Raw genomic sequence first — 12501 nt, 5'->3', positions numbered from 1 at the left:
GTAAGATATGGAATAGAAGATCCCTGCTTTAAAGTGGCTTTGACTGGAATGTGGTTGCAGCCAGAATAAAGAAAAGTGAAAAGTAGAAGCAGGAAGTAAATAGTAATAAAGAACATTCTACTACGTACGGTTGTAACAATAATGACGATGGTGATGGGCAAGATTTGTTGGTAAACTTTATGTCCAAGGCACTGTTAGACACTTTATGTATTTGTAAGCATTTAATTTTCACAACAGCAAGTGAGAAATCACCATCTTGATTTTAACGGTGAGTAATATCTGCCGAAGGCGGTAAGCTTGGATCTCCGATGCACAGAATCCTTATCAAAATAACTGGCCGAGGAAGAGTTCATAATCAAATACCACAAAAATTGGAAATATTACTTTGAGTAAATATACACAATTGCAATTGTTTTCCAATGCAGTTCAAAAATATATAAGAAGTACAGGATAGTAATAGTTTTAATAACCCCCGGTGCAAGGAATTTACTTTTTTACAGGCCCATAAAAATGTGTTTATACCACTAGTAATTTAAAATAACGATGCTACATTCAACCACTATTATTGTAATACATAACTTAAGTGAACCAATAATTAAATAACACTTCAAGTTATTTTAACACTTCTGTATCGTATTTCTAAAATGAATTGCTTTATGTCATCAAAGCCTCACTTTTTTTCATTATTTGAAACATTTTCTAAGACGAGGCTCTCCAATAAGCATGTTATAGTGAAAGTGTAGCGTGTAATTCTCTCTCCTTCCTTCTCTCTCTTTTTCTCTCTCTCTTCCTCCCTCCCTTTCTCTCTCTCTCTCTCTCTCTCTCTCTCTCTCCCTCTTTCTCTCTCTCTCTCAATGTCATGGGTACTAAGCAAACAATGGCAATATATAAAAGCAAGATTGTCTTCCCACAGTGCAATCAATTCAAGATCATGCTCCAGCAGTGATTAGCAAAGTTCTTTGTTCATCATGTTCAGTTGAAGAGGGAGTTGGTTCGGGCAATGTTTTTCCCAGGGATCAGGTCTGAGCATGGAAATGAGTATAGTGGCCAGTCTGCCTACAGCATTATCATTCAAATTAGAGTTAATGCTTTAATGATCGCCTTATAAATATTAATATACTCATTAGTTCACTTTGGCAATGGTTACTTTTCATACCTGTGTCATATCCTACCCCAAGAAAAGGAAAAGAAAATGTCAGCTGGGGAGTCTGTGTTTGACAGTCTACTTCTCACTGAGGGGTCCTTCTTCACTTACTGTACCGAAGTTTAGGGAAAATATTTTTGGAAGCAATAAATGTAAAAGAAGAAGTTTAACTACAAAATGTAGTCTTCTTGGACCATGCACAGGATGATGGACTTATTTAGACTCCTGAACGTTGGATCTAAATAGGCAGAAAAATGTCAAATTATGTGATTTAGATATTATTTTATAAAAATGCGAGAAATTAGCTGAAAGATAACCTAAAGATGGAATAAATTAAGAGTGAGGAGAGAAAATGGGAAGGTAGGAGAGAGGAAAGAAGGGAGAATGGAACAAAGAAAAGGGATGGAGGAGGTAGGACAGGCAAGCAGGCAGCCTCCTCACTTCCGGCCTGTGAGGAAACAGTGGAACCCACCTCCCTTAGGTTCGGCCTCCAGGTCCCGGGGACAGTTTGGGCAACACGGTGATGTCAATACAGAAGTTTCTGCAATTCTTCTTGCCTTTTCCTCCCCTCTCACGGTGTGGGTCCTGTAGCAGGAAGCACCTTTGGTCAAGACAGGAAAAGTGAGTGGATTCTGGGACATGTTTTTTCTTTTTTTTTTTCTTTTCTTTTGTAAGTTTTATTTATTTCGAGGGGGGAGGAGAGCAGAGAGAGAGGGAGAGAGGGAGAGAATCCCAAGCAGGCTCCATGCTGTCAGCACGTGGAGCCTGATGCAGGGCTTGAACTCACAACCCGTGAGATCATGACCTGAGCCAAAGTTGGACGTGTAACCAGCTGAGCGACCTGGGTGCCTCTGGGGCATGGTTTTCTAACAAAACAACGATCTGCTGAGGGTTTGATGTGGGATATGAAAGAAAGACAGGAATCAAGGATCAATTTTACTTTTGAGGAAACAAGTGAACAGAAGAGGAAAAGGAATGTTGGGAAATAAGAGAAACCATGAAGTCTGTTTTGTAAAGGTCAAGCAGACAGACCTGGAGATACAGATTAGGGATTCTACTACCGATGGATTAAAAATAGAAATCACCAATTCAGTTTAATTCACCACAAGTATCTCAGACACTACACAAAGGCTAATATAGATTAATTAGTAAAATCTAAAAATCCCTTCAAATAAGAGTAATAAAGAAAACAGGTTGAAACTCATGTTTAGAAGAATTCTTCCTAAAATGGAATAATTGGATGAAGTATGGGGCTCCTGGCTGGCTCAGTCGGTTGGGCGTCCGACTTCAGCTCAGGTCATGATCACACAGCTCGTGAGTTCGAGCCCCACGTCAGGCTCTGTGCTGACAGCTCAGAGCCTGGAGCCTGCTTCAGATTGTGTCTTCCTCTCTCTCTGCCCCTCCCCTGCTCACACTCTCTCTCTCTGCCTCTCAAAGATGAATAAATGTTAAAAAAAAAAAAAAAAAGAATTGGATAAAGCAATACTCAAAGCCATAACTGCAAATTTCCTCAATTTGAAAAAGGACCAACTAAGTAGAGTAAGAGTGGAAATCATATTTGAGACAAAATTAGTAGAAACCAATACCTTCTCCTGACCCAGGCTTGACATTTTTTTTTTAATCAAAAGTATAAAGAAAAATACCGTGTAAATACTCAGGTAAAAATAAATAAAAAGAAAATAGGCCTATCTTCTTTGCTCTGTCTTAAATTCTTACTGATATTCTATAACGACTTTGAATAACACATAGCATTCTTCCCAGGAAACTTTTTTTTTTTTTTTGCTTTTGTTTTCTGCCCTTAAAAATAGTTCCCCCTAGGAAGTGATGACAGAGAAGCTGCCCTGATGGCAGAAAGAAAAACACTTTGGGACAAGAAAATATACCTCAAATGTATTACCCAGTTGCAAGCAACACCAATTTTCCAAGTGTCTGTGAGTTGATTCATTTCCCTCACTGAATGCATCATACCCCTATCATCAGTGCACTAGAAAATAAGTGCAGGGTTCCAAACTCCCTCTTGTGCCAAGCGGTAGTGCCGAAACCCTAAATACTTGGGAGAGACCAAGGTTGAGAATAGGAAAAGATGGCTTTGGAGCATTTTGGAGAGAGTTAAAATAATGCAGAAGTTAACATTTCCAAGACATGGCTTCCCAGTGAAAGCATACAATGTTTGCTTCACATTTGTAGTAGATCCTTGAGCTCTATTTTGCACCCATTGCATTGCTGGCAACTGATGAGTAGCTCTGCAAAATGGTGGGGGAAATTTCAACAGTGCCCCTTACGAAATATCTGATGCTCGTAAGTGTCTGTGTATTCACTTAGCAAATAGCAGCAGACCTCTAGGGGTTTGACCATGCATTGTGCAGCTAGCCTTCCTGGATTCAAACCTTGCTTCTGCCCCTTACTAGCTGCGTGGACTGAGCACGTGATTAACTGCCCATGCCTCAGTTCCCTCGTATGTGATACGAGGGTGGTAATGACACCTACCACAAAGGGGATGCTGTGAAATTTAGATCGTTAATTTGTGTTTAGTAACATTAAGGGTTAATATATATCAGGTGGCAAAAATTAAATGCCATCTTAATATGTATTAGACAAATCTATCATATCAGTACCAGGTGCCAAAGGCTGAACCAGATATCAAAGATACAGAGATGAACCAGATGTGATTCTCCCCCTGTCCTGACTGCTAAAACATGAGGGGTGTGCAGAATGTATGTGAGCTGGGGGAAAATACGGGCCTGACACAGTCCTCGGTCACACTCACTCCTGTCGTCTTAGCTGTGCTGTCCTACAGGCACCAGTCATTACACACGTGGAAACACGAGGCAACTCATGTGTTATCTCATATTTCTATTGATCGGAGGTTCCTGTTGGCTCAGCCAGTTTCTTGACTTCCAGGTTCACAAGGTCAAAATCAAGTTGCCAGCTGGTTGGGTTCTTATTGAGAGGTTCCGTGGGGATTCTGCATTCAAACTCATTCGAGCTATTGACCCAATCCAGTTCCTAGCAGTTATAGGACTGAGGTTACCGTGTATTTGCTGGGCGGTGGTTGGCTGCCACTCTTTGTGTGGAACCACTGCATTCTTTGGCCTGTGGCTCTCTTCCCTTCTGCCGTATGTCTCTAACAGTCTTTTCATCTCCCTCCAGCCAGTCAGTTCCCTACTTTTCAGGCTCACGTGAATCTGCCCATTTCGAACCTACCCGTTTAAAGCAGGTTTACTCAAAACTAAATATAAACGTACAAACGTACACAAAGTGTTTATTCTAAAACAAAACTTCATGCCACCTGCAGAGTCCCTTCATGATGGTGCCTAGATTAGCATCTGGTTGAATAAGTAGGGATGGCAATCTCAGGGGTCGTCTTTAGTATTTTGCTTAGCACACGTCCCATTGCTAGAAAAAAACATCAACCCTTCCTCACATAAAGCTGCCAGGATGTTCTTTTTTTAAATTCTTCTCGCCCGCATGGTTAAGCCAGAGGCTGGTCATAGCCTGAGCGACAACACGACGTGGCCAAAGACAGGCGAAGTCGAGGAGGAAAGGCGGAACCAAGTATATGCAGTAATTTGCCTACAAAGCATGTCTTGCATCGATGTGCCAGTTTCATTTCTGGCTCGGAGAGCCCCAACCTCTGCTGTACTTCAGCCTAAGGTGGAATGGGTAAGGACAGACCTTGACTTTGTCCCCATCTCATTTCTCTACCCCAACCAGGATGTTTACGGAATTACCCAACTTGAATATGAAGAGTATGACTTTCATTTGTAGGGGATAAGGACAAACCACATCTCTGAACATATCAGGTCAAGTGATCGAGGGGGAAAATACTGTTTTAGGAAGAAGATACAGATTCTAAATGCAACTTAACTCACTGATTTTTACTAGTTTTTTTTTTCTAATGTATATACATGTTTGGTTTGCCCCCTCACCCCCATGCACCCCATTCTATATCTGTTTTCCCCTGTGTCCATAAATGACTGGATGGCAACCTTTCTTATTATACATAAAGCAACTTCAAAATAACAGTTTTAGTTAAAAGGTCATTGTAAGTGATAAATGAAGTCATACGTGTAAAAAACTTCACCTGATGCCTGGCCCAGATTGTTGAACAGCAGCCTCTGCCAATCACAGATGAAATTTACTCTGGGGATGTGAAGTTCCTTGTATTCTGCGTGCTACCTCAAATAAGTGGTTTGTTGGTGGCTTGGGACACTTGCAATAGGAGTAAGTGGTTCTAACGGGCAGAAAAGAAGAAAAGACAACAGTAAGAATGCTGGCATTAGTTGTTTCCGCAGTGAATCTGAATGTGCCTCCCCCAGATGGAATAGGAAATGTAGATTCTCTGAAATGTACGTTAAGCGCACAGCAAAAATCAAAGGTGGCAAAATTCGTAAAAATGCTGCACATGAAATAATAAGAAGAATCTAGCCTCAATGAATTTTGTTAACAAAGCAGAACCAGCATTTTGCTCAAATGGAAGCATCTGAGCCCATTGGAATGCGGTTTTGTCCCCCCAGATATGGATGATTTTCTACTCTAAGGTGGTCTATTAACACTTCTTTGTAATAAAAGCGTACAGGCATTTTGATGGCTTTCTGCAGTGTTCTTCACTTATTACCTGCTTGTTGAGCACCAGCTATGGTGCTGACATAAACAACAGAGATTTTACTACTGATAAGATGGAGCTTATGTTTACAGCAGTGATTCTCCCAAGTGTGATCTCTGGACCAGCAGCCTTAGCAGCAACAGGGACTGTGTTTAAAAAAAAAAAAAAAAAAAGTAAATTCCTGGCTCCACCCAGAACTAGGGAATCAAAAACTGTCCAGGCGGGGCACCAAGATTCTGTTACAGTTTAACACGCCTCCCACATGATTCCCTGCTAAAGCTTGAAAGCTGTTGATGAGGTGTATCTATGAAAGAGACTTGAGCTTCACCGGCTTGTACCTACCTACAAAGATGTCTCGCTCATGTAAAACCTGTTGCACCACACCCCTGAACATCAGGAACTATGTACAAGCTTTCGGGTCACATGACAAATAGCCAAGAAGTGTTTAAAAATTCAGATATTCTCATTTTTTAATAATTAGTATGTGTCCATTTCTGCTATGGTATATTGTTTCCTAGATACAAAAATAATAGTTTCCTTTAAGTCACTTCATCCAGTTATGCCAGATATATTACTTAGTTATTAATAGTTCATTAGGAAACAGCCTTAAAAGTTAGGTAGAAGGGAGGAAGATCATCTGTTTAGGGTTGAAACCGCAGGTTCAGATTCCTCAGCAGTGGAGAAGGACTTCGAATATCTGTCTATACTCTCACCAAAGTTTTTTTCAGGCTGTCAGAATGTCACTGGCTCTAACAGCTGAAACTGACAACTGAAACTAACCAAAGCATGTGATAGTAAAAAAAAAAAAAAAAAAAAAAAAATGTAGGTTCAAAGAATCATAAAGTTTTTCTTTCTAATTTTATGTTTTCTTTCCGGCAGACTGATTCATTTCAGATTCTGAATTATCAACTTCTGATTTATGTTCCTTATACCCCATGATAAAAACACTTCAAAGTAAAGTTACTTGTTCTTGATCAGTATGACGACTCCGTCTGGAGCCCATGCCTCTTGCCGCAGTACTGTCTTCACAAATATAGGTGCATGTGGGCAACGGAATAGCTCTAAGGAAAGCTTGGGACCGGATGTCTTTGAATTTCATGTCCTCACTTTCATAACGTTCGTGATATGGCACATACCTAATCATTCAGGCATGCGGCGAATGTATAGACATGCGTACATAATTAATAGACAACTGAAGGCCTGAAGATAAATTGTTAAAGCTCATGGTAGGAAGGGCAGCCTTGTGGCATGATGATATTTGTGCTGCTTGCCTGATAATTGTTCATCACTCAGAAGAGCACAACAATTTTGTAATTAATGCTTGATACACATTACCTTTAACTGCATAAGCAGCCTGGCTGGGAGGAATCTGTGTGTAAGCACGAGTGTGTGCATATGTGTTTCTGTGCAGAGTGAATTTTTGCCTCTAATGAAAGAGTTTTCTTCCTACTGATAAAGTGCTTGGCTGATCCAATTCAAATTTCCTGCTTGATGTGAGGGCCACCAGAGCGGGAGAGAGAAATATGATACAAGTTGACAAATTAAACCAAAAGGTATCCCTGGATACCTTTTATGGAGAAATGATTTCATTGATAATGGACAACAGACCTGATACCATGTTGAACTCTTGCTAGAAAAGCATTCTGTTTATTGCTGGACACATTCTCCAATAAAGGGAATTCTGTGGAGGTGTTCATATCCAGTGAGTGATCACTAACCCTGCTTTCAGGTCAGTATTTGTTTTCTCCTTGAGCATTTAATTAAGTGGAACTATAGGTGGTTAGAAATTTACTTTCCTGGCCTATTTAGTTTATTTCTACAATAACCTGTAGCCATCCAGGCTAGATTGAAACCACAAGTTTAAAGCAAAATTGTGGAGGAACAGTGTTCGGTTTCAGTGGCCCTCCATTCTCCTCCCAACCCCCAGTCACTTCTTGCCCTTTCTGGCTTTCTAGCAGTTCTCACTCAACCTTACCTGGGCTGGTGTCATTAAGAAGTGTGCTTTGCTGTGGACCCGAGTACTCAAATCAGAGCTCTGGACGTGGAGTCCAGCTATACAAGTGATTCTTTGACCAAAAGGGTGTTTTCTTTTCCTTGCTTTGTTTTGCTTTGCTTTGCTTCTCTCCTCTCTTTTCTCTTACCTTTTTTAAAAAAATAATTGAACCAGTTGGGGCGTCTGGGTGGCTCGATTGGTTAAGGGACCAACGTCAGTTCAGGTCATGGTCTCATGGTTTGTGGGTTTGAGCCCCACATTGGGTTCTGGGCCGACAGCTCAGAGCCTGGAGCCTGCTTCAGATTCTGTGTCTCCCTCTCTCTCTGCCCCTCACTCGCTCACTCTCTCTCTCTCTCTCTCTCTCTCTCTTAAAAATAAACATTAAAAAATATTTTAAAAAATAAATAATTGAACCAGTTACCAACTAATAATTTAGATGGTTCACATAAAAGCCTAGATTCTTGGTTCTTCTTGAAAAGTCTGCATTACGAGCCACATCAGACTTCCATTCCTATGAGGGACCACCATCAGAGAAAAGCATAAGCTGTCCCTGTAGAAGGGGACGTCTGTGCTCCAGACAGCCACAGTCCTCAGCACTAACCACCACCTCCCTCCCACTGAGGCTACAGCCAGCAGCCATTCATCACCAAGATTCCGCTGTTGCCTTTCTTAACCCGATTCAGTTTACTCATTTATATTACCTGCTGGCCTCTGTAGGCATTTGAGTTTTTCAAAACCTGCCATAAATATTTCTTCTCTTTCCTTACAATTCATGGCCCCATAATCTTTTATAATTTATTATTATTTTTTTAAACTTATTTTTTTGAGAGAGACTCGGGGCCCAAACTCACCAAACCACAAGATCATGAACTGAGCCAAAACCAGGAGCTGGATGCTTAACCCACTGAGTCACCCAGGTGCCCCATGGCCCCGTAATCTTAAGAGAAAGCCAGTGAGTAGCCAGCAGCCCATCCCGGTCACATTGGCTCTCATTTTTGTGACCCAAATATCTGGCTTTATCCTTTTCCCTTAACTCTCAGATACAGTTATTCAAGCCATATTCCAGGTTGACAATAATAAATTCAGTTCCAAACTTTTGGGAAGTTTCCGGGAATTCATGAAGGTGACTTGGGCAGAGCCTTGCTTTCCTCCATCATTGCTTGCTCTAAACACCTGCTGCCTCTCATCACCCCTGGCCTTCCTGGCATAAGCTGTTTCTCCAGCTCCTTCTGATACCTTTTTTCTGAGAAATGGGATGAGTCCTCTCTTCCTTGTTCTGAGAAGTGGATATCATGAAGCTTGACAGTTTTCTAATGGCTTTGGTGACAAATTATGGAAATGACAAGAAGTGGCCCATTAGTGAACACTGGGCTACCACTCTGGCTTCTCCAGTAGCAACTTGCCACTATACTACCGGCATATTCCAAATCCCCTTCTTCTGTGTCCGTGCTTTCCTCTTTCTCCGTGTTCCAGTGGAAATCTGAAAGTCTCAACATTGTAAGAAATGTAGTGAGAAAATAAATACATTTTTTCAATATATAGTGCAGGGGTAATTGTTTACCCATTAAAAAAAAAAAAAGAAGACTGAACTGTTAGCTCACAGCACACAGAAAAATCAACTGCAGGTAGATGATGTGCACATAAAGCTTTTATAAAATTATGTAAGAGAACGTATGACCTTAGGGTACATTAAAGGCATAAAAAGTATTAATTGTAGTGGAAAAGGTTACTAAAATACAACAGCATTAAAGTGAATAAATTGTTTAACTAAGACAACAAGAAGGTGAAAAAATAAGCCAAAGACTGGGAGAGGATATATGGACACACAAAATACATATAACAAACATAAGACTAATACATACATGTGCACATACACACGTGCACACACATATATGGGATGTGTATTATTGTAGGAGTCTTACAGAATACGTATGATAGAAAACTGGAAAAAGAAAGGAAAATGGGAAAATAACTCTTCTAGAAAGATTTCACAGATAATAAATCTAAAGAGCCAAAAAATATTTGAAAAGGCTCTCAACCTTCATAGAAATTAAGGAAATACAAATTTCTACCATAATATAAAAATGACATAGAGGCTTGCTATATTAGCAAATGAAAATTTGCTAAGTAGGATGCTCTATTAAATTTGAATTTCAGATGAACAATAAATAATATTTAATATATGTATGTCCCATGTAACATTTGGGACGTGTTTATTCTACATAATTATTATTTTCTAGTGGAAATTCAAATTTAGCAGTATACCCTATATTTTATCTATTTCATTATTAAGACTTTATATATTATTATTTTAGAGTTAAGTGCATACTTAAGGGAAAAAATTGGAATTCTGATAACACCAAGACAAGGGTACGGAGTAACTAGAGCCCCTTACTCTACACTTAAGGGTATAAATTGGTATGTCCACTTTGGAAGCAAAATTTGGCACTATCTACCAAAAGTAGACAGACTTATCCTGTGACTCCACAGTGTCCCATCCAACATATACATCACAGAGAAATGTATTCACATATGTATGAGGACATATATACTAGTATGCTTGTATCTATATTGTGAATAAAAGCGAAAAACAAAAAAGTGAACACTGCCCAAACATTTATTCTCAACAAAGTGAAAAATACTGATGTATTCCTATGTTGGTATAGGTATCCTCTCAGATGAAAGGAGATTGTTATATAAAATAAATAAACGATAATTCTGGGGTACAATGGGATAATGTTCTATTCCTCAATCTATCTATAGATTATATTTATATTTTATGTATTTTTCTATGAGTGTGTATATTTAATAATATTGAAAAGATAAAAATATTCCCTGCAAAATGGTATGCTCTTATTATGTAAATTTTATCTCAACCTTTCCATCCAGATTAGGCATAGCCAAAAGACCTGTTAAAGTGTTTGTCAAACAAAGAATAGCTATCTCAGAAATTTCCAGATATAGAGTAAAATTACAGATACACCTATGAGACCTATGAGTCATAAGGAACCCCAGGCTGAATTGGTAATGTGGGACAGTATTTTTTTTAATGTTTATTTATGTACTTTTGAGAGAGAGAGAGAGAGAGTGAGAGCATGTGTGTGAGCAGAGGAGGAGCAGAGAGAGAGAGAGAGAGAGAGAGAGAATCCCAAATAGGCTCCATGTTGTCAGGATAGAGCCCAACATGGAGCTTGAACTCATGAACCGTGAGATCGTGAGATCATGACCTGAGCCGAAATCAAGAGTCAGATGCTTAACCAAATGAGCCACCCAGGTGTCCCTGGTATAGTTATTTTTAAGGCAAATATGGGACCTGGCTGCAATAACAGAAGTATTGCTATCAAAGAAAGTGTTGGTCATTGGCCAGAAACCTGATAAAATTACCAATCTAATTTGGGTCTTTATAATTTTGAATGGGCATGCTCAACTGAAGCATATCTACAGGAAAAAAAAAATGTCTCTGTGATTTAGTTAAACAACAGAAGATAAACCCCCGTAAGGAAGCACCATGACGTTTTGATTTCCTGGTGTTGCCTGCAAACGGCACTAACCCTGAGTAGCGACTCCTGATGACCAACCCCAGCCCAGCAAATGTGAGTCCAATAGCTGTTCTCAGTGCAGCCAGCCTCCACTGTCCAGACAGAGGACCCCACTGGACACCAGCAGGGAAAAGAAGACAGAGAGATGAAGTAACTCACGATTCCTGGACGCACAGTCTCAGAGCAGGCATTGCTGCTGAGTTATTGGAAACAACAACCAGGAGAGTCTGGCTGCAAGTGCCACAGACCACAATGCAGTCGTTTTTTCTATCAAGTGACTTCATACTAATTTTGAATCTGGGGCTAAAATCTCAAATAGCAACAGGCCTTCGGAAAGCAACTACAGCCACTATACACATCTGTTCTCGGTGGACGATAAGGGTTGCATTGCTGTATGTCTAGACTTACCCGTGCAAGAGTCCGCAGCAGCCATAATGAATTCTATAGCTTGTCTACCTATATTAAAGTTTAGTTAAACTGTGCTCCCACTTACCATTTGCTCCTGACTTTAAAGCATTCCACCTAAGACACCCCACGCACAAATCTAAGTCTTAACTTTTGGCCCTCCAGAAGGAAAATAAGTTATGTTTCCCTTGCTAACATACCTCAGCAGTGCTTCTGGAACCATCATGTTCAGTTGTGAAGAACATAGAGAACATATGGGAAGAACTGTTCAATTGCCAGGGTGCCTGGGGGCTCAGTCGATTGAGTGTCCAACTTCAGCTCAGGTCATGATCTCACGGTTTGTGGGTTCAGGCCCTCCGCATCGGGCTCTGCGCTGACAACTCAGAGCCTGCCGCCTGCTTCATATTCTGTGTCTCCCTCTCTCTCTGTCTTTCTCTGCCCCTCCCCCTCTTGTGCATGTGCATGCGCTCTCTCTCTTTCTCTCTCAAAAATAAATAAACTTAAAAACAAAGAATTGCTCGATTGCCAGAGTTTTTGAATGGTGTGGGTTTAAACAAATGATATCAGCCCTGCCAATTTTTATTACAAGGATCTTCTGAGAGCCAAAAGGGAAAGTGTATCTAATTATTAGGCACCATGTGCCTGGTGTCTTGTAATCACACAGTATAGATAAAAACTATCCATCCTATTTGTTGGGGGTAAGTGGGGGAGCATATTTGCCCTGAGATCTTGTCCATGTACAAGGCCACCCCTGGAAACAGTTGCCATGATGAAAGCCATGGTCACACTATTTCCAAGCCATCTTCTGGCATTA

At 40.3% G+C, this 12501-nt stretch overlaps 1 long non-coding RNA gene across 1 annotated transcript; it reads right to left on the bottom strand.

Annotated features, from left to right (window-relative positions):
* Window positions 1–210: 210 nt before the first annotated feature.
* Window positions 211–12004, bottom strand: LOC122232638. The gene is made up of 3 exons (XR_006210001.1): window positions 11888–12004; window positions 5229–5378; window positions 211–1745 (listed from the first exon to the last, which is right to left on the bottom strand). It is a non-coding gene; the product is annotated as an uncharacterized LOC122232638 (long non-coding RNA).
* Window positions 12005–12501: the final 497 nt, after the last annotated feature.

Source organism: Panthera tigris, chromosome D3, assembly GCF_018350195.1.
Source record: "Panthera tigris isolate Pti1 chromosome D3, P.tigris_Pti1_mat1.1, whole genome shotgun sequence".
Taxonomy (NCBI): Eukaryota; Metazoa; Chordata; class Mammalia; order Carnivora; family Felidae; genus Panthera; species Panthera tigris.
Note: the sequence above shows the minus strand (reverse complement) of the source record. Positions and strands in the feature narration are given on the sequence as shown.